Genomic DNA, 20867 nt, shown 5'->3' with positions numbered 1-20867 from the left:
TGTCACCGCACGGCTAATCATCTGTCGGTTATCGATCATGTTGGAATAGGATCCATTGATCCTTTTGCGTCTGTCACATGCCCAACACTCGCGAGTTTGAAGCTCGTCACAGTCATCCCTTCTCAAATCCTAATCAGAATACCACAGACAAGGTTTAGACGTTCCGGATCTCAGGAATGGCCGCCAATAATTCTAGCCTATACCACGAAGGTTCTAATCTTAGATTAGAAACCCAAGAGATACACATTCAAGCTTGTTTGCATGTAGAACGGAAGTGGTTGTCAGGCACGCGTTCATAGGTGAGAATGGTGATGAGTGTCACATAATCATCACATTCATCATGTTCTTGGATGCGAATGAATATCTTGGAGAAGAAATAGACTTGAGTTGAATAGAAAAACAACAGTACTTTGCATTAATTCATGAATAACAGCAGAGCTCCACACCTTAATCTATGGTGTGTAGAAACTCCACCGTTGAAAATACATAAGAACAAGGTCTAGGCATGGCCGTGAGGCCAGCCTCCAAAAGCGTCTAAGATAGCATAAGACTTATCAAAGATGAAAATACAATAGTAAAAGGTCCTATTTATAGAGAACTAGTAGCCTAGGGTTTACAGAAATAAGTAATTAATGCAGAAATCTTCTTCCGGGCCCACTTGGTGTGTGCTTGGGCTGAGCATTGAAGCTTCCATGTGTAGAGACTTTTCTTGGAGTTAAACGCCAGCTTTTGTGCCAGTTTGGGCGTTTAACTCTAGCTTTTGTGCCTGTTCTGGCGCTTTGACGCCAGAATTCTTAAGCTGACTTGGAACGCCAGTTTCGGCCATCAAATCTTGGGCAAAGTATAGACTATTATATATTGCTGGAAAGCCCAGGATGTCTACTTTCCAACGCAATTGAGAGCGCATCAATTGGGCTTCTGTAGCTCCAGATAATCACTTCGAGTGCGGAGAGGTCAGAATCCAACAGCATCTGCAGTCATTTTTCAGCCTCTGAATCAGATTTTGTTCAGGTCCCTCAATTTCAGCCAGAAAATACATGAAATCACAGAAAAACACACAAACTCATAGTAAAGTTCAGAAATATAATTTTTATTTAAAAACTAATAAAAACATAATAAAAACTAACTAAAATATACTAAAAACATACTATGAACAATGCCAAAAAGCGTATAAATTATCCGCTCATCAATAGCTACGAGGCATTTGTCTCTAACATGCACTCTCTAATCATCATTACATTTAATTTTATTTATTCAAAACTTACGGCTATATGGTCACTTTGATTTGCACAAATTTCCATCACGTATGCTCATAGGAACTTGATTTTAGGCAAGCTTCAACTCAATGCAAACTAATATTATGCAACTACTAATAGAAGTGGCGGTAATTAAATAGTATGTAGCATATATAATTAAAAAGCTAAGGTTGCATTATTGATTAATTAAAAATGGTAAAATGAAGTTTATTGTTTCTCAGTAAAAGGAGGCTGAAAGCCTTCTAAGTCTAACATAGGAATCATGAAAAGCTCATGCTAAATTTTGTGAACTGAGAACAAAAGAATCAAAATTTTAGTGGGATGAAATAGAATGAATCAATTTCATTATGAACCATTCCATTACAAAATTTAACCATTCAAACTGTAATAGTCGTAACCTTAGTTTAGACTCATTTTATATTTCTTTTCCTTTTTAAATTGTCAATCACAGCATAGCCCGATGAAGCATATATTGAAGGTGAAATTTAAAGACCAAAAATGAAATTTAACCATGCACTCTCTAATCTTTTACTGTCAATCACAGTAAAAGAATTCACACACTTGGTTCTCATTACGTCATTCAAAGTTCAAAGTTCAAAGCACATGCATCATTAAAACAACCTGGCAATATGCTTTAAGTTGTAAATTTAATTGAATTTCTTTCTAATTTAATTTAACTCACATATATCAAAATTTTCTCTGCTTCTGCAGCTGCTTTTGGGTTAAGTGGTAGGCCCAATACTAGAGCTAGCATACTATGTAGAACAAATAGAGCTAGAAGAAGAAGAGCAGGTCATCAAAAAGTGAGGAAGCTGAAAAACTTTTGCACACAATATAAAAATAGCATGTTCAATGCTCAAAGGAAATTGCTTGAAATTCATGAAAACATAATATTATCATGAACATGCAGAAGAAGGATGTCAATCAACCACCACAAGAATTGTAATAATTAGTGCCAACAGGAAATCTCAGAGGAAAGAGGGCTCTTCTACAGTTTACACTACATATAAAGAAACCTGTTGCATAATATTTGCATCTCCGCTTCCCCCCTCATATTTAGAACTTGTAGTCAGCATTGTGAAATTTGTCACTAGCCTCCCATTCAGTTTAGTTCAGTGTTTAGCAGTTTGATTTAATTTAGTCTTCTACAACTATTTACATTATCCAGAATGGGGTGTTTAAAACAATTTTCTGAAGTATAATCTTTATATTTTTACTTCATGGAACTTCACTACAATTTTATGAAGTATAAAGCTCCACCCCTCCAGTGTATACAGCTATGAAAGGAAGTCAACATAAATATGAACTTCTGAAATAGTATTAACTTTGATTTTAATTTGACATTTAGCATAACAAATGAAGCACCTGCCCCATGGTACAAGTTCAAGTGATGCCAATCCAACACAGAGTGACAGAGAGAGCCAACAAATTTTACTTTTACCAAAAAATTCTTCTCATTGATCATTTTTAACAACAAACTCAACTATAATTTTTCAATCCAAAACAGCAAACAATATTAAAAAAGAAAGAATTTATAGACTGAAATTAACTTAGCTTGTATATATGTGCAGTATTTAACTTAAGAAACTAAACATGACATACTATAATTTTTCAATCCAAATTGTGTCAATTTAGGGTTTAGGGTTAGCAACCTACCTTGAAGATTACAGACGTTGGCAATGTCAGTGAGGTGAGTCAAGGAGGAAATGGCAGAAGGAAGTTCTTCCAGAGAGACCCTTTCCTTGAAGACGCAGCGACGGTGAGCTCGAGAAATGACAGGTACGAACGTTGGTGCGGGCAGCGCCTCCTTCTCCTCGCGGAACTCTCCTTCTCCTCTCTGGCCATCGCGTTCCTCTCTCCTCCACCAAGTTCGACGGTGACAGCACACCCCGCAGCAGCCCCAACAGCGACGACAACGAGGTGTAGAGGCGCAAGCAGCGCCCCTTTCTCGGTCGCGTGCTTCCTTCTCCCCATATCCTTCTCTCTCTTATCGATCTCTCTTCCTCTCCTCTGGCACACGACAGCAGCGGCGCTCCTCACAGCTCCATGGACGGCGATAGCGGCTGGGCAGCTTCTCCTTCCTCCGTTCTTCTCTTCTCTTTCAGTGTGGTTGAGTGCTTCGTAGGTGAGGGGAAAAGTTGCTCGTGTGTGTTGTGTGAAGAGGGAGTGTGCGCGGGGGAAGGTGAGTGAGGGGCGTATGCGTGGGTGTGAGGGGTGAGGGAGAGGGGTGGCGGCTGAAGGGCAATAAAGGGAGTTAGGATTAGGGTTTGTGAATTTTAATTTGGGAATAAGGATTTGAGTAATTTTAATAAAATTACGTGAATAGAGTAGTTATTAAAAATTAAATTCTATCTCAATAAAATTATTTTAAAAATATCATTTTATTTAATTAATTTGTCAATTAATTTTTTAAATAAGTATTTTAATTTAAAATTTGAGGTAATTAAATAAATATTTTTATTTATAAAATTAATTAAATTTTTAATTATTTAATTTAAATTATATATAAATTTTTTTTATTTTTAATTACTAAAATTTTAAATTTTAATTAAGCAAAAATCTAAATTATTAATTTCAAATAAACAAAAATATTTAATTGTAATTGAAAATTATATAAATTTAAATTAATTTAAAATTTAAAATCTCATAACATTGATTTATTTACTTTTCAGTAAAGACAACTTTCTGAGTAATGAGGACACGACGGGCGACAAGAGACGAGCATGACGACCCATGACATGCGACAAACGACGCAGAGAAGCTTATGATTCGTGAGTGTACAGAGGGGTTGGATGACCTCCTAAAACCGTGATCATAGATACTTTTATGTCACTTTCCAAAATCGTGACCATAAACCCTTTTAGGTCACCCTTTCGTAAATTCTTGACCATAGACTCTTTTAGGTCACCCTTCAAAACCGTGACCATAGATATCATTTGGTCAAGTGAAAAACCGTGACCATAGACCCCTTTAGATCACCTCCCAAAACTGTTACCATAGACCTTTTTAGGTCGCACTTCTGAAAAACCGTGACCATAGACTCTTTTTGGTCACTGTAGAAAATCTTAACTATAGACCCCTTTAGATCACCTCCTAAAACTGTGACCATAGACCCTTTTAGGTCACCCCCCAAAACTGTGACCATAGACCCCTTTAGGTCACCCTCCAAAACCGTGACCATAGACTCTTTTAGGTCACCCTTCCGAAAAACTGTGACCATAACCGTGACCATAGACACCTTTAGGTCACCCCTAAAACCGTGACCATAGACCCTTTTAGGTCACCCCCAAAACCGTGACCATAGACCCCTTTAGGTCACCCTCTAAAACCGTGACCATAGACCCTTTTAGGTCACCTTTTTTTGAAAAATCGTGACCATAGATCCTTTTTGGTCACTGTAAAAAACCGTGACCATAGACCTCTTTAGGTCACCCCTCAAAACCGTGACCATAGACCCCTTTAGGCCACCCTTTTTTAAAAAACCGTGACCATAGGTACTCTATGGTCACCCTTTCTAAAAAAAACTGTGACCATAGCTTTTTTTTTTGTGTCTATGGTCACGATTTTTTATCATGACCAAAAAAACCGTGGCCATAGACCCAAAATGTTGTACTGACAGTTATCAATTTTATTTCTATCATCTATTGCTTCCCTAACGAATGATATATAAATACAAATAACAATAACAAAATCTTATCTCATTAAGAGGGGTCGATTACATGGATATTGATTAACATTGACATTACCTCTTATTATGTATATATTCATAGTGAGATATAAACATATATAAAAGTGGATATGAATAAAAGATAGAGTAAAGGACAAATAGGTGCTTAACCTTTTGTTTTGCAGACATTTTCGTTCTTTAGGATTTGAAAATACTTTTAAGTCCCTGACTTTTACAAATGGCGGACGGATAGGTCCTTCCGTCCATTTGCCTCTCGAAGAACAAACGGAGATTGGTGAAGTGACACCCACGTGTTCGTTACAGACCTATGTGTCTGTTACGGTGCTGATGTGGCATGTCCCCCCCAAAAAGTAAAGGACAAATAAGTCCTTGCACTATAAAACGACGACATTTTGTGATTTTACGGTTTTGCAATCTGAGAGAGGGTGAGCTAGAGAGAGATTAGGTGAGGGCCAAAGGGAGGGAAAGGGAGGGGAAGAAGAAGAAGGCAGCAGGTGGTGGTTCTGTGGTGGCTAGACATGTGATCACTAGAGGCGAGACAAATGGCCAGTGATGATATTGATAACGATGGTGGTTGGAGAGTGAGAGGAGTTGTTCTTTTTCTTCTGTTTTCGTGGAGAGAAAAAAAGAGCGAGAATGTGAGCTAGAACTGGGAGAAGGGGAAAAGGAGAAAAGGAGAAGGAAGTGAAGGAGGCAGCGGTGGTGGCGTGGACTATTGGCGATGAAACAACAAGAGGTGGCGATTATGTGGGACGACGGAGAGGAAAGGAAGAGAGAGGATCGCGGCGGTTCGGTGTGGCGGTTTCATCACAGATGGTGGAGGCTACGATGGTTCTGGGACGGTGAGGGTAGTGGTTTCGGCGATGGAAGAGGAAGATGGTGGTTGTTGGGGTTTGAACGGAAACTATAGAGTGGTGGTGATGGTGAATCAGAGGTGATGGTGGTGAGAGGAGGCGATGCGCAAATCAGGGGGGAGGACAGAGGAATTAGAGAATTTGAAAATGAGTTTACGGTTTTGGGTTTCTTCAAACGCGGGAGAGCTCGTCGGTGGTCGTGGTTGGATGTTCATGAAGATGGATATGGTGATGGTGAAGGGAGGATGAAGCTGCCTTTGAAAAGACATTGTTTTGCAGTCGGGGACTTAATTGTCCCATTTTAAAAAGGTTCCATCCACATATGTATCCATAAGACCAGGTCAGCATAATGGGGCCACGTCAGACTTTTTTGTTAGCTCTAATGGACCCGTATGAATAGAAGGATTCTTAGTTTTTGTCTAACTTTTAAAAAAATCAAAGACTTAAAAATATTTTCAAACCCTGAAAAATGAAAATGTCTACAAAAATGATAGTTAGAGACTTATTTGTCCAATAGATAAATACGATATATTTCATCGTTAATGTATTGTGAAACATATATAGTGAAAAATATAATGTCTATACGTACATAGATTTTTCTATTATTAATGAAGAGGAGCCGTTGAAAATAGGGGCGCAACTAAGAGATGAGACCTTTTTTTCTAATTTGTAATATCTTCTTCTGCATTAGGAATCAACAATTTTCTCTAATTTTTAGTTATGGAAAGAGGAAGAGTAAAAGTAAAAGAGTTTCTAATCTCAATTTTAATTTAAATATATTAATTAAATATCTACCTAATTGCTAAATAGCTATATTACACACTGCACAGTATTAGCATAAAAAAACACTTAATATCGTACAGTTCTACTAACAAACACACTCTTCTATTCACAAAATGATAGATAATTAGATATAACTAAGGGAACATTGTGTACATTTAACTCACTAAATAATTCGTGTGTAATTTTATCACTATAATTTTTAATACGTACAATTGTTTATTTTTCCTAATTATTATTTAAGCGAAGAGAATTTCGATGAAAAGTCAACTTCAAGGGAATGGACAACACAGAAAGATGGAGATGCCCCATCACTAAGATATTATAACTCCGTGATGTTTTTCTCTGACACCAAATTTTAATTCTTTTTTGAATTTTTCCTTCGTCCGTTTCCTATGTTTTTTTCCTCTGAGGATTAGTTACTGTGAGTGAGGAGTGAATACTGAATAGAAGAGCTATCTAGAGAATCTGTCCAAGAAGAAAATTTCAAAGAGAAAATAAATGAGAAAAAGAATCCAAGTTGATTTTGAAGTAGCTCTACAATAAGGCCAAACAAGCTGCGTGTGCACTTGCAACCTTGGCGCCGTTAATGGATAATCACAAATCGCTCTCAAGTCTCAACATACTAATCAATGAATATTCATTGTTTTGAATTTTAATTTTTAAAAATATAAAATAACTAATATTAAGAGAGTACATTATTCTATGTGGAATTTTTAATTTTTCAGGGATCATGTTCTAGTAAAAAAAATCTTGTGGTTGAAAAAATAAGTTTCTCTAAATAGGTATAATAGTTTGTTAGTCACATGTATATAGTATGCCAACCTATGTGAAAATTATGTATAATGTATACAAGTATAAAATACAGTGATTTCAATACATAAAAAAGAAATTAGTATATTGATTAACAATTGGTCAAAATATTTTGTTCTTTCTCAAAAAGAAAAATCGCTTTCACCAAAGCAAATGGCACATTGCTTGATTTGACGTTATTCGGCATGCATTGCAAATTTGCAATAATATCATCCATATTATGCATTAATTTTTTTAATTACCATGAAAAGGCCAACATGTGTTTTAATTATGTCGTCTTGAATTAATGTTGATGTTCTTTACTCTTAACCCTTTATTTGCTGTTTTTCGATTGGAAATGCAAGTTGCTAAGGTTTGATTTGGTAAAATATTTTAAAGAGGTATTTGTGAGTATAACACTTTGTTTTATATTTAATAAATCAAAAAATTTATATGCTTAAATTTACAGTTTTTAAAAGGTAAAAATACTTTTAAAAACATTTAAGAATTTTTTAAAATTAGGTTGTATTTATCAAAATTAAAAAATTTAATATAATCTTACATATTAATTAATATTAAATTTAATTCTTATATTAATATCTATTATAGTATTTTTAAATTTTAAAAACTATTTTACTAAACGTATTTGTTATTATTTGTGCTTATTAAAAATTATTTTTAATTTAATTTATCAAACACAAAATTATAATTTTTAAAAGATTAACTTTTAAAAATTAATTTTTGTAAACTATTTTTAAACCCTAAATATTTTATCGAATTAAGCCTAAGGGAGGAGCATTGAAGGAGTTGGATTATCATCACTAGCCAGACCACAAATGTGGGCACCAACCCAATGCTTGTTCCAGCGCTTGCGCTTCCTCATATTTGGTGACTAATTTGGAAGATCAAAACAATTGTGGTTACTTTCCCTTTTTTTTTTTTTGCCCTTTTTCATTGTAAAACATGTATGTATGGTGTTTTTTTATTAGTTTAAATTTGTAAAATAAATAATTTTATGACATGTATTAAAATTTTTATTAATATTTTTGTCTATAATAATACTAAAAAATTGGAAGTTTTTCAAAATAAATTGTATTTTAATATTTAACTTTTATCATAAAAATAAAAAATCAATAATATTTAATATTTTTGTAATAATATAAAAAATTTTACTTTAGTACTTTTTCAGTGTATTTTATTTCAGCGCCTCTTCTATAATAAACGTTTTATAGGTTAGTAATTTTTATTTTTTTTGGGTTAAAAGTGCTTCTTAAATAGGCGTTTTTCTATCAAGATAAAAAAAATAAAAAAAGGTTTATCGTGACAAAACAGTGACATCCGAATAAATAGTTTGAAGAAAAATAGCATTTAGGTAATAAATTTTAAACACTGTGACATATATTGATTAAAAAGTTAAGAGAGATAGAGCAAGTAGAAAATAAAGAGAGAATTTTTAATTTTAAAAAAAATTCAATTGTAATAAAATAGAGTGCTATATCACATATTTTCATTGTCAAATTAATAATATATATAATAAATTTTAATTTCAATTACAATAAAAAAATCTAAAAATATTACGTGATACATTTTGATTTTAAAATAATAATAATAATATATGAGGAGAAAGGAAATATATCATTAATTTTATAAGAAAAGATTTCAATTTAACTGCAATAAAAGGATATTGTGTGGTATATTTTGGTTGTAAAATTATTATATTAGTATTTTTATCCGTAATACTATTATGGGAATATAAATTTTTTAAAATTATGGTCAACTTTATTGTGAGAGTATAGATTATGCATGGCACAAAAGATTTATAAAATCAAATTACTTTTAAAAAAAAAAGTCGTAGGTTGACAAAAATCTCTGGCTAAGAAGACCAAGATATCTGTAGATAAAAAATCAAATAATAAGATTTTTAGTTATTATTTTTATCTAAAAAAGTCTAATTTTTTATTAATAATTAAATTTAATATTCGTTATCTAAAATTCAAAACAATTTAACGTGTATACTTTTATATTTAATTAGGTATTAACTGTTAAGTCTGTTGCACAAATAGAAATAATTAATTTTTATACTTGCTATTTAAAAATAATATTTTTTTCTATATATATAAAAATATAATTAGATATTAGCATAAAAAATTATACTGATAGTTATAAAATTAACTCAAAATTATTTTTTTTAATACAATTGAATATTGATTCTAACTTTTAATTATAACATTAGTATTCTCTCCAAATTATATGTAATAAATATTTAAAAAAAAAATAAAAATATAAATTAGAAAAATAAGCAGTAAAAATTAAAAACTAAATAAAAAACTAAAAAATTATGTATATAATAACAATAATGATATTTTTTATTTAAATTATATTATTTTGTTACTTTTGTTTTCTATAGAAGAGAAAGATAGAAAAAATAGAGAATGAGAGAAAAGAGAGAGAAAGATAAAGATATGAAGAATAAGAGTGAGAGAGAGAGTTTGTTAATTTTGGAAGAAAAAATTTTATTTTAATTGTAAAAAAAATATCGGATGACATATTGTGATTTATCAAATTACTAACTTAAAAATAAATTATATATAGAGTAAAAATAGTAGAGAGAAATAGAAAAATAGAGAGAGGTAGATGAGAGAGTTTAGGAAGGGAGTTTATTAATTTTGAAAAAAAATATTTTCTCTCAATTTTAATAAGAGAGTGTCATGTGACACATTTGATTATTAAATTAGATAGTAATATATGGTATATAATATAGGTATATTTCAATTTCAATTTTAATATTTCGATTTTAATTTTAATGCAATTAAAGAATGACATGTTACACATTTTGATTGTTAAATTAGTAATTAGTCATTGATATTGATAATCATATATAAAATAGAGTGGTTGAAGGAACGAGAGAAATAGAGAAAGGAAGAAGGAGGAGGGGAGAACTTTTTAATTTTGGAGGGAAAGATTTGATTTCAATTACAATGAGGGAGTGACATGTGGCACATTATGGTGGTAAAATTAGTAAGGAAGAGGGAAGAATTCTTTAATTTTGGAGGAAAAGATTTAATTTCAATTACAATGAGAGAGTAAGATGTGGCACATTTTGGTTGTAAAATTAGTAAGAAGAAGAGGAGAATTCCTTAATTTTGGAGGGAAAAATTTGATTCTAATTGCAATGAGAAAGTAACATGTGACACATTTTGGTCATAAAATTAGAGATATATATAATATAATATAATATAATATAATATAATAGATAGATAATAGATAGATATAATAAATAACAAAAGTAATAATATACAGGATAGATAGAGTCGGTAGAAGAGGAAAAGAGATAGTTAAATAGAAAAGGAAGATGGAAAGAGAGACCACTTCAATTTTGAAAAAAAAATTTAATTAAATTATAATAAGAGAGTGTTATGCATCACATTTTGGTTATAAAATTAGTAATATATAATGGATATCAAAAAGTTTAAAATTTGACATTTATTATGAAAAAAATATAAGACAAATATTTAAACAAATGTCTATAAAATTCATATAAACAAAAAAAAAAAGAGTGATCTACCAATTTGGCCCATATCCTTTTTTACGAAGGACAACCCAACCCCTGATAAAAAAAATAGTTACCTCGTCTTGTTTCTGATTTTCGTAAGACAATGAGACCCTTTTGTGAGTTTTACCATCAAGCACTAACAGAAGTTGTTAATCTAGCACGTCAAGCTAGTGAGGTGGCTGTTAAGTGTCAACATGGTTAGAAAAGCATAGGGTTTGATTTGTCCCAAAACTCAAATTAGTCAGGAGTCTATTTATTCCTCTTTATTCAAATAAAATGTTGTGGTTTTAACATCAAATTGGTAAGGGGTCTATTTGTTAGGGATCTATTTGTCTTAAAATAATGATACGCTATTTTTTAAATTATTTTTTTTTGTTATTCTGATATTCATTATATTAGCATTTTTTTCGATAATTGTTTATTATATGGTATAATAAATATAAACTAATTAGTAATATTTGATACATTATTGTAGATATTAAATAAATGAGAAATGATTGGTGTTTCGAGGTTACATGAAACTAGGTTGCTTTGGACTTGAACGTGAGGTCCAAATACCTTTTGTTGATTTGACTGGCATCTTCTCCAATGAGGATGAATCTATCCGAGTTGTTCGTGAGCAGAAGTGGAGGTGGTACCTGCAAGGGACTCTTATGCTTAAGTTAGTATGAGTTTAAGCAGGTTTTTTAGTAGATTGGGTTCAAAGAATACATGAGGGTGTTAAGGTATTTATAAGCATAGATGTAGAGTCAATAACCACCTTTTGAGTAGTCCACCTTTGATGGTGAGTTGGCTACTCTCTTTTAGTAGGGAGGTTGTTGACATCTCCTTTCTAGATGAATAGGAGAGATAGGAGCCAATTACTTATTTAGATAGGTAGGGCTGAGCTCAAGTTACTGTGTTCGACCTCTGTGAGATCGAGTAGATGTTGGTGTGGATAATACCTGTAGATTGAGCTTTATTCATTTTAGCCATGGCTAATTAGTGGGTCAGAGTATGAACAGTACCCCTACTTTAGGCCGAGCTTCATTGGTTCGGGCTCGAACATTTACAAGTCGGGTCTTGATCTTCTCGTGACTTTCATTCCACCACGTTGGGTGTACCGCCTTTCTTGGAGTTAGGTCGAGTACTTGACTTGACTTCTTTTTGAATCTTGAATGTCATGTCTTTTCGTACCATTCACGCATTTTTTAGTTACCTTGATAACCGTATCTGCCATTAAATGAGGAATAAATGTACCGTTTTGTCCCTAGTGACCATATATAAACATAATCACTTTCTCTTTCTTCTTTTTAATTCAACCTCTTAAAACTTGTGTCATTTCTCTCAAAACCCCTCTTGTTGTTTGCTTCTATCAATCTCTTTCCAAGATTTCTCTATCTTGGAGTTCAGTTCTGATTCAAATTTCTATTTTGTGTTGTCTAAGACGTTTGGAGATTGCTCATTGATGCTACCGTTGCGCTTGCTTCCTCTTATTCTTCACCAAAGTTAGTTTTTTCTTTACCTATTTTTATCATTGCTGGTTGATGTTCCTTGATGAGACTTTATGTTGATGTTTTGATGTTCATGAGAAAAATTTAATTTCCTGAAAATATGGCTTTTGTTTTTTGCTGTAAAAGTTCTTTTCTAGTTATCATGAACCTTTATTACTGTTTGTAAAGACTTACAAGAATTTGTGGAATCTGGATTTGTTGTTGAATTCTGGGAGTTTTACCTTGTCCCAAAATAGTTCCATTTTTATTCTAAGTAATGGTGCCATTTTTCATTCTTAGCCAAACACGATAAAGGTCTCATTCTTAAGGATAGTTTGACCTCTTTTATGTGTCGTGTTGTTGTTCCTAATTTGTAGCTTATGAGTTTTTGTAGTGACTACTTTTTTTTTATTTTATAGGTATAACCTTTTATGTCTCATTTTGTAATTCTCAGTATGTCTACTAAGGTTCTGTCCAACTTAGACTAGGTAGATGTTATTGTTCTTTTCGCTGTCCCAGTAGTTGATAATGAATACGTGAAAACCTTTTGTAGGCAACATAGACTTTGTAGAGATTGAGAAGATGAGGAAAAATATAAACTAGTAGCTCCTGATCTTGAAGATAGGATTTGTTTTTCCTGACTTAAAAGATCGGAGCTTGATTTAATTTCTATGTACGAGTGCTTCTTTATTAAGCTGGGGGTGAAATTTTTTTTTCCAATTTTGAATTTGAAGTCTTGCATATTTGTGGAGTTTTCCTTTCCCAGCTTCATCCCAACACCTAGGATTTTATGAAAGTTTACCAACTAGTTAGTCGAGAGCTTGACCTTCCTTTGTCTCCTAAGGTCTTTTTCTACCATTTTCAACACACAAAATCATTTAGCTCCAAGAAACAACATTGCATTTTCTTTCGAGCCGTTGCTGCCTTTTCTATCTTTGATGACTCATTTCATGACTTTAAAAATTATTTTTTCAAGGTTCGACCCGTGAAAGGTGTCCGACCTTTTTTCTTTAATGAGAGAGACGAGCCTGTTTTAGTTTGTATTGGGAGGAAGTCCCCCATATTGTAAAATACAATCTTGAGGATTTAAATGAAGTGGAGGAATGTGTAATGGCCTTGTTTCAGGAGTGTTGGGGCCAAGCTCCTAACCTTGACACCAAGATGTTTTCGCTAGAGAAGCTGAGCTATGTTCGTACAAAGCTAGGTAGTTAGTCTTTGTATTCTTGTAGATACTACTTCTTGCATTTTTTATCTTTGTAGTAACCTTAGTCTATTTCCTTGTTTTGTTTTCTGTAGCAAGGATGACCAATGAGTCGGTTGCTATGCAGAGAATGTGCCAAGTCAAGAAGAATGCTACTGCTTAGGCTATCCAATTGAAGAAGGCGGGCAAGTCGAGTGACACTTCTTCTCCTTTGAAGTCAGACACGAACTCTTCCCAGTCAGGTAAAGTCATTCCTGATCCTCCCCCACCTCCTCCTAATAACGAGTCCACTCCTCAAACTACCCCTCCTGTGCCTCTTTTTACCGAGTTGGGTCCTAAAAAATGTAAAGCCACTTCGTCTGAGTCTAGTAGCGTATATGACCAGGGATTCAGCGTTGTGGCTTTCTGTGAAGAGTATATCCTTCCTCATATATTCATGAGAATAGATGATGTCTCCGAAAAAAATCGTCTGTAGGTCTTATCTTGAGGAGGTATTTGGATAGCTGGGGCGTGCTCAGCTTTGCTCAAATAACTTGAGAAGACTCCTATTGGCGCTACCTAATGAGAGTTAACCGATCTTCAAGCCGAGGTGGCTTCTTTGTGGGAGGCCAAAATGGAGCTAGAAACAACTTGTGTTATGGCAGGGGGTTTGAAGAAGACGGCCAAAGAGAGCTACACTCGTGTTGTTGGGGAGAAATTGGATTTGAAGGATGAGGTTGCCAAGTTAAAGGAGGAGTACATGGGGCTGGAAGAATCGATGGCTCTGGGTATGGATGAAATGACTGAGAATCTGAAATCCGAATTCCGAGTACTTACTCCTGAGGTGGACCTTTCTCTCATTGATCCCGACAAGGTTGTAGTTGATGGGAGGATTGTCTTTCCTGAAGAAAATACATCCCTTCTAGAGACCTGAAGACTGTGGGTGCCCGAGTTGAAGAAGCTTCCCAGGGTTTCCCGATTCGGATCAATTAACAATCTCCTCTTTCTTATATCCGAGATGAGATTATTCCAACCTTGTCGTCTCGAGCTGATGGGGCGACCAGCATAGTTATTGATGAACAAGATCCTCCTCTCTCTTAGTCTCTGTTTTAAAACTTTTTTTTTGTATTTGATGGCCTGGTCTGTGGGTCTTTAAACACTTTATTTTTGTAATAGTTTACTTTGAATGTTTGCTGAATATTCCTGGTTACAGGATTTTCCCCTTTAGGGGCTTTTTGGAATGCTTTTAACTTTTTTCATATCACACTTATTTGGAGGTGTATAAGTTTTTTTCGTAGCATTGCTTGACTTGCCTATTGCACTTTGTTTTTTTTTTGTGGTTTGTCAAACATCACTTAACAAACTTTTTCGTTATTCGAGGTTGCTATCCTTTTTTTTTAAGAGTTGCTAAGTGTTGAGGATATTTCTTGGATACCTTATTTAGATATTTTGAGTGAGTTGTTGCGGAGTCGGCCGATAGTTTAGTTTCTTAACATGGAGACTTAGATCCAACCTTAATAGGTCGGTTTTTATTTTATCAAGTTACTTTTGTGATTCATTTTAGGTTTGCATCTTTTGCCAACTCGTTTTAAGTTCTTTTCTAATTTTGTGCTATGATTGAAAACATGCTTCCTAGGCCTTAAAATTGTTAATTATTAATTCTCCTTTATTACTATTCGATGCCGTGATATGTTTGTTAAGTATTTTCAGGTTTACAGGGCATGAATGGCTTAAAGGATGAAGATGAAGCATGTTAACGTGGAAGTAACACAAGAAACGAAAGACTTGAGAAGCGAGGAGCGACGCGCACGCATGGCTGACGCGTGCGCATGATCAGGAGCATTTTTCAGTGACGCGTACGCGTGGCCAGGTGCAAGGTTCAGCGACGCGTACGCGTGACAGAGCGTCACGTGCTGCATTAAACAGAATTCGCTGGGGGTGATTTCTGGGCTACTTTTGACCCAGTTTCAGCTTTGAAAATATAGATTAGAGGCTGCAGAGTGGAGCTGGAAGGGGGACTAACATTCATTCACAATTTTAGGTTTTAGATGTAGAATTCTAGAGAGAGAGGCTCTCTCCTCTCTCTAGGTTTTAGGGTTTCTACTCCAATTTCTTCTTAGATTTAGATTTAATTTCTGTTTTTATTTATAATTCCTCGCAATTTATTGTTCTGGCACCTTTGTTCTTCAATTCTACTTGTTATTTCCTTTGCTTTGTTATCCTTACATTTATGCACTCTTGATACTTCGGTTAATTTTATTGGGTTTTCTTAAGTGACAAACAATTTAAACATTGATTGAGGTTAATTGTCGGTTTAGAACTATACTTGCAACGCGATATTTTTGTGAAAATCTTTACCGACATTTTTTCTCCATCAATTTTTGGCGCTGTTGCCGGAAAATGGCAAATGTGTGCCTTGTTATTGGTTACTGTGAATATTGTGAATATGTTTGCCTTTTCGTTTCTTTGTTAGTTGTTTCTAGTTTTAGGAGTTTATTTTCATTATTTCTTATTAGTTTTGTTTTTATTTTCTCTTGTTACTATGAGTTTTCACCCCTTTGGCTATGAGTTTGGTTCAAATTATGTTGTAGGGAATGGAAGTTACAATGATAACATGCATCAAGGATGGAACAATCAAAGGTGGGAGGAGCCTCAAGCTTATGGGCAACCTCCATGGCAACAATCCTCTCCAATGTACTATGAGCAAGAGCCATTCCATGATGCATACCAAGACAATGGATATGGTAGACCTCCTTGTGACTACTAATAATCACCACTATACGCCTATGAACCCCCTCTTCAACATAGCTTTGAACCACCATACTCACAAGCCCCCTACCACCAAACACCTCCATATGATCCTAATCCTTATCCCCCATACCAACCACCTTATGAGCCATATGAACCATACATAGAGCCACCCCAACTCCAACCCAATTACTTCCAAGAACTACCACCTCAATATACACCACCTCCAATGTATGCGAACTTTCAACCTCAAGATGAATTTTTCTTTCCACCACAACCCTCCATAGGGGAATGTCTATATCCATCAATCCAAGCGCAATATGATCCTAATTATGTTAGCCAAGCGAAACAAGAGCCACGGGATCATTTTAAGGAAACAATGGATCGACTTCAAGCAACCATCCATCAAATGGAGCGAGAGGAAGGCCGAAAAGCATATGAAGCTCTCATGGCTAACATTGCCAAAATGAGAGCCACCATCGACCCATGGGACTTATGCAACAAACAAAGCATCTCCACGGATGAATGTGGAAAGTAAACCGAAGAGCCGAGCATGAAGGAGATATTGGAATCTCAACTTGAGAACAAGTGACTGGAGTGTGTTGTGCAACAAGTGGAAAAGATGGAGAGTGTTGAACCACCACATCTTTATCATGATGATCCACCCTCCTATTATGAACCCCTTCTCCCAACCGATGAATCCTTCCATCTACCCCAACCTCCAATGGATGACACCTTTGATCTTATTTTTCAAGGGCAAAGAGAAATGCTAGGGACGACACTAGAATTTGCGGCTGCCGTGACCGAGTTAGTAAGTCGATTAGCCTCCCAACGTTTGGACACTCAAAGTACTCCCATGGCCGCATGTGGAGAATCTAATAAGGAGGGTAGCATGAAGGAGAAACTAGGAACTCCGGTGGAAAGTGAGGAATGTGAATTTTTATTGGAACAATTAGAGGAAGTGGTAATTATTGAAGAGGAAGAAGTGGTTGAAGACTTAGGAGATGCTGAACCTCCATGAGAATCTAGAGTTGTAGAGTATTCCTCCAAGAAGCATGAACTTGATGTTGAGGAGGATAGTTCACAACTTCCAAGGCATGTTCCCTATGAAGAATTGGACGGGATATATCAAGAAGCAAGTTCCCTTGGTGGTGATGATCCTGAATCAAGCCATCCTAGTAATGAATTTGCATCCACAAGTGAACCCCTTGAGTTTGAAGAACCCTCTCCCGATGAAATTGAAAGCAACGTTAGGGTAGATTTCTCTCAACCTCATATTTATGACTTGAGTGATGGAGAAGAGTTGGATGGACCCGGTGAGGAAGAGCTTGAAAGTGAAGAATCTTTTCAAAAGGTGGAAGTCCTTCGGCAAGGTTGGACGGGAGTTGAATATGCTTTGTCAAGATCATTGGAGACTTCTCTACTTAGGTTGCCATCTATTCCTTCATTTGAGTGGGTAAAACTTATCTCTGTTAGCCTTACTGTCCCACTTGAGTATGGTATTCTTGAAACGGATGGCCAACTTAGGAGGCTTTGTGGAATGAAGCGTAAGAGAAGGATATTTAGTGGTTGGATTTGCAAATCAAGACTCATCAAGGTTGAGATTTCAAGAGCTAGATGCAAGGGTCAGACTGGTGATCAATAGGTTGGATCTAAGAGAAGAATTTGGTACTTCATTGAGAATTCAGATTGCTTGCCACCCGGTTGGAACAATGATGATCAACTTCAAGACAGGTGTACAAGATTTGGGATCCCGGCATACAAGAGGATCAACTTTGGGAGCTCAAAGCTTACGAAGAACTTTATCAAGGCTTGGTGAATTCACTTGGAAATGTTGGAACTTATTGGAAGTCCAAGCGTTGGTGGAAGTTTCAAGATGAGTTCAAGCACAAGCCACCATGACAAGGAGCTCACCAAATGTCCAACTTAAGGACTTTAACTAAAAGTTCTAGGTGGGAGACACCCCACCGTGGTAAATTCTTCCTATTTTCCCTTTCATTTATATTGGTCATAAGTTGAATTTTCAATTTTAGTCAGATTTATTTTTTTGAGTTATGGTTTAACTTGTTTAATAATCTTTGACATTACTTTGGTAGCTTGTTAGCTTCTCAATCAGCTTTAAAAAAAAAGAGAGGCTATCATGTGTACGCGTCGATGCCAATTTCGTTCTTTGGTACACAAACCCGAGAGTGGTGCTGGAACCGTGCGGATGGGGTGCTAGAGGCATAACCCAACCCACGCGTACGCGTTCCTAACGCGTACGCATCATTTGCAATTTTAGCTTTCCACGTGTGAGCGTGGCCAACGCGCACGCGTCGTATGTTTACGATGCCCCCTCCAGTGTAAAAACCCGAGAGTTGTGCGGGAGCTGTGCGAGTGGTGGGCGAGGAGCACCATTCACACCCACGCGTACATGTAACTGACGTGTGCGCGTCACCCCCTTATTCTGCAACCCACGCGTGCGCGTGGACGACGCTTACGCGTCGTTTCTCTTCCCCCATTTCTTTCTTCTTTCTTCTCTCTTTTTTCCTTCTTTCTTCTTCCTTTCTTACTTTCTTCTTCTTCTTCATTTCTTTAACTTCTCATCCTTATTCTCTTTTATTCTCTTTTATTTATTGCATTTGCATACTTGCATTCATTGCATTTTAGTTTTATTGTTTGTTCCTCTTTTTTTTCTATATTTGTTGTTTTAAGAATGGTTTTAAATGTTCTTACTCATCTGTCGAATATTTCTTCATTGTTTTGGTGATTAGTGACTTATTTTATATTGTTGGGTGATATTATTTATAGGTCAATGCTAATCTTTTATGACGCTTGTATTCCTTTTGCATTGATATGAACTTATATTGCCTTTCATGACCCACTCTCTCTCCCTCATTGTTGCAATTCTTGCACTATTGATATGCCATTCGCCTATATTCTTTTCTCACTTGCATGTTGTAGCTACCATATAGTTGAGAACCTCATTATTATTTGGCATTAGCCCTCCCATATTTTATTTTTTTGCATATCTTTGTTTGTGGGTTATTCTTCTTCCTTTTTCCTCTTCTTTCAGGATGGCCACCAAGAAGGGAAACGAAAAACTTTTAAATAGAGTGACAGACAAGTCCCACCGCACAATCTTTTGGAGAAAGCGCATTAGTTGTAGCAACCCATCCACTTGCACATCTTTGCATGCACCGAGGACGGTGCAATCTTTAAGTGTGGGGAGGTCGAGACCGACTTCCGTGGGTAACAATTCCTTTTTCAACACCAATTCTTAATCTTCTTTGTTAGTTAGTGTTGCATTGCATGATAGATTGCATGTTAGTTAGAGTTTGTACATCTTTTACCACTACTTGGTTGAAGTAATATTTTCTTTTTCAAGAACTATTTTAGGGTATTTCACTAATTTGAATTAAAATTTTTGTTGAACTTGTTTGAAGAAATTTATTTTGGAACATGGTTTTAGAGCTCGAACACACAAGCCCAGTGAGATTTTTGAACCTATTTGATTGGTTGTATCTTATCAACAAATATTTTATTTTGGTGTGTGTTGTTCTCTCTAAGATTGTGATCTTTGTCTTGCTTGATTCTATATTTCTAGTGTTTGATGTATGCATGCACTTATGTGATTGAGGTCCTTGTTTCACTAAGCTTACATACCAATATGACCTTATCCTTTCATTATCCTTTGCGAACCAATGTTGAGCCTATTTTATCTCATTTGTTCTTTACTTTAGCACATCATTAACTCTAAGCGAAAAATAATTAATGACCTTAATTAGAATCCTTGGTTAGCTTAGACTAGTGAGAGTGCTCATGATTTTAAGTGTGGGAACATTGGATTTGAAAATATTTGGTTTTGGAATTGGGTGTTGTATATTCTTGTGAAAATGCGAAAAAGACAGTTGAGCACATATTCTTACATTCAATACCTTAATCATATGCATTGAGAAAAATAAGAAAAAGAAAAAGAAAAAAATAATAAATAAATAAAAAAAGAGGAAAAAAAGAAAACAATAAAAACGGGACAAAATGCCCCAAAGCAAGTGGCGATAGCAATGCATATGAGTTGTATTCAAATTTGGGATGCATGAATATGTGGCAAAACATAGTTAATGGGTAGTTAGATTTTGTGTTTTGATTACATGGATTGTCTTAAGTTAGGTGGGAAGTTTAGGTTAATCAAAGATTTAGATTTTAGTCCACTTGACCAAATACAATCCTACCTTGACCCTAACCCCATTACAATCCTTAAAAGACCTCTTGATATGTGTATTCGTGCATTAATTTTTTTTTATTGGTAGAAGAAGAGCAAGCAGTAGAAAGCAAGATTAGTAGAGAATTGAGAGAATCGAACCTTAAACATTAAGAGTGATTAGAGTGTATACACCTCCCGTGAGGGTTCGATGCTCGATTCTTTGTTCCCGGCTTTCACGAGCTCTCTTCTTGCAAGTCAATTTGTACTTCATTTTGAGATTTGAATTAGTGGAGTTCAATTCATATTTATTTTTGGAAGGTTGATTTACTTTTAACCAAATAGGTAGAAGCATTCATCATGT

This window comes from Arachis ipaensis, chromosome B5 (genome assembly GCF_059453495.1).
Source record: "Arachis ipaensis isolate K30076 ecotype BB chromosome B5, ASM5945349v1, whole genome shotgun sequence".
Lineage (NCBI taxonomy): Eukaryota > Viridiplantae > Streptophyta > Magnoliopsida > Fabales > Fabaceae > Arachis > Arachis ipaensis.
Note: the sequence above shows the minus strand (reverse complement) of the source record.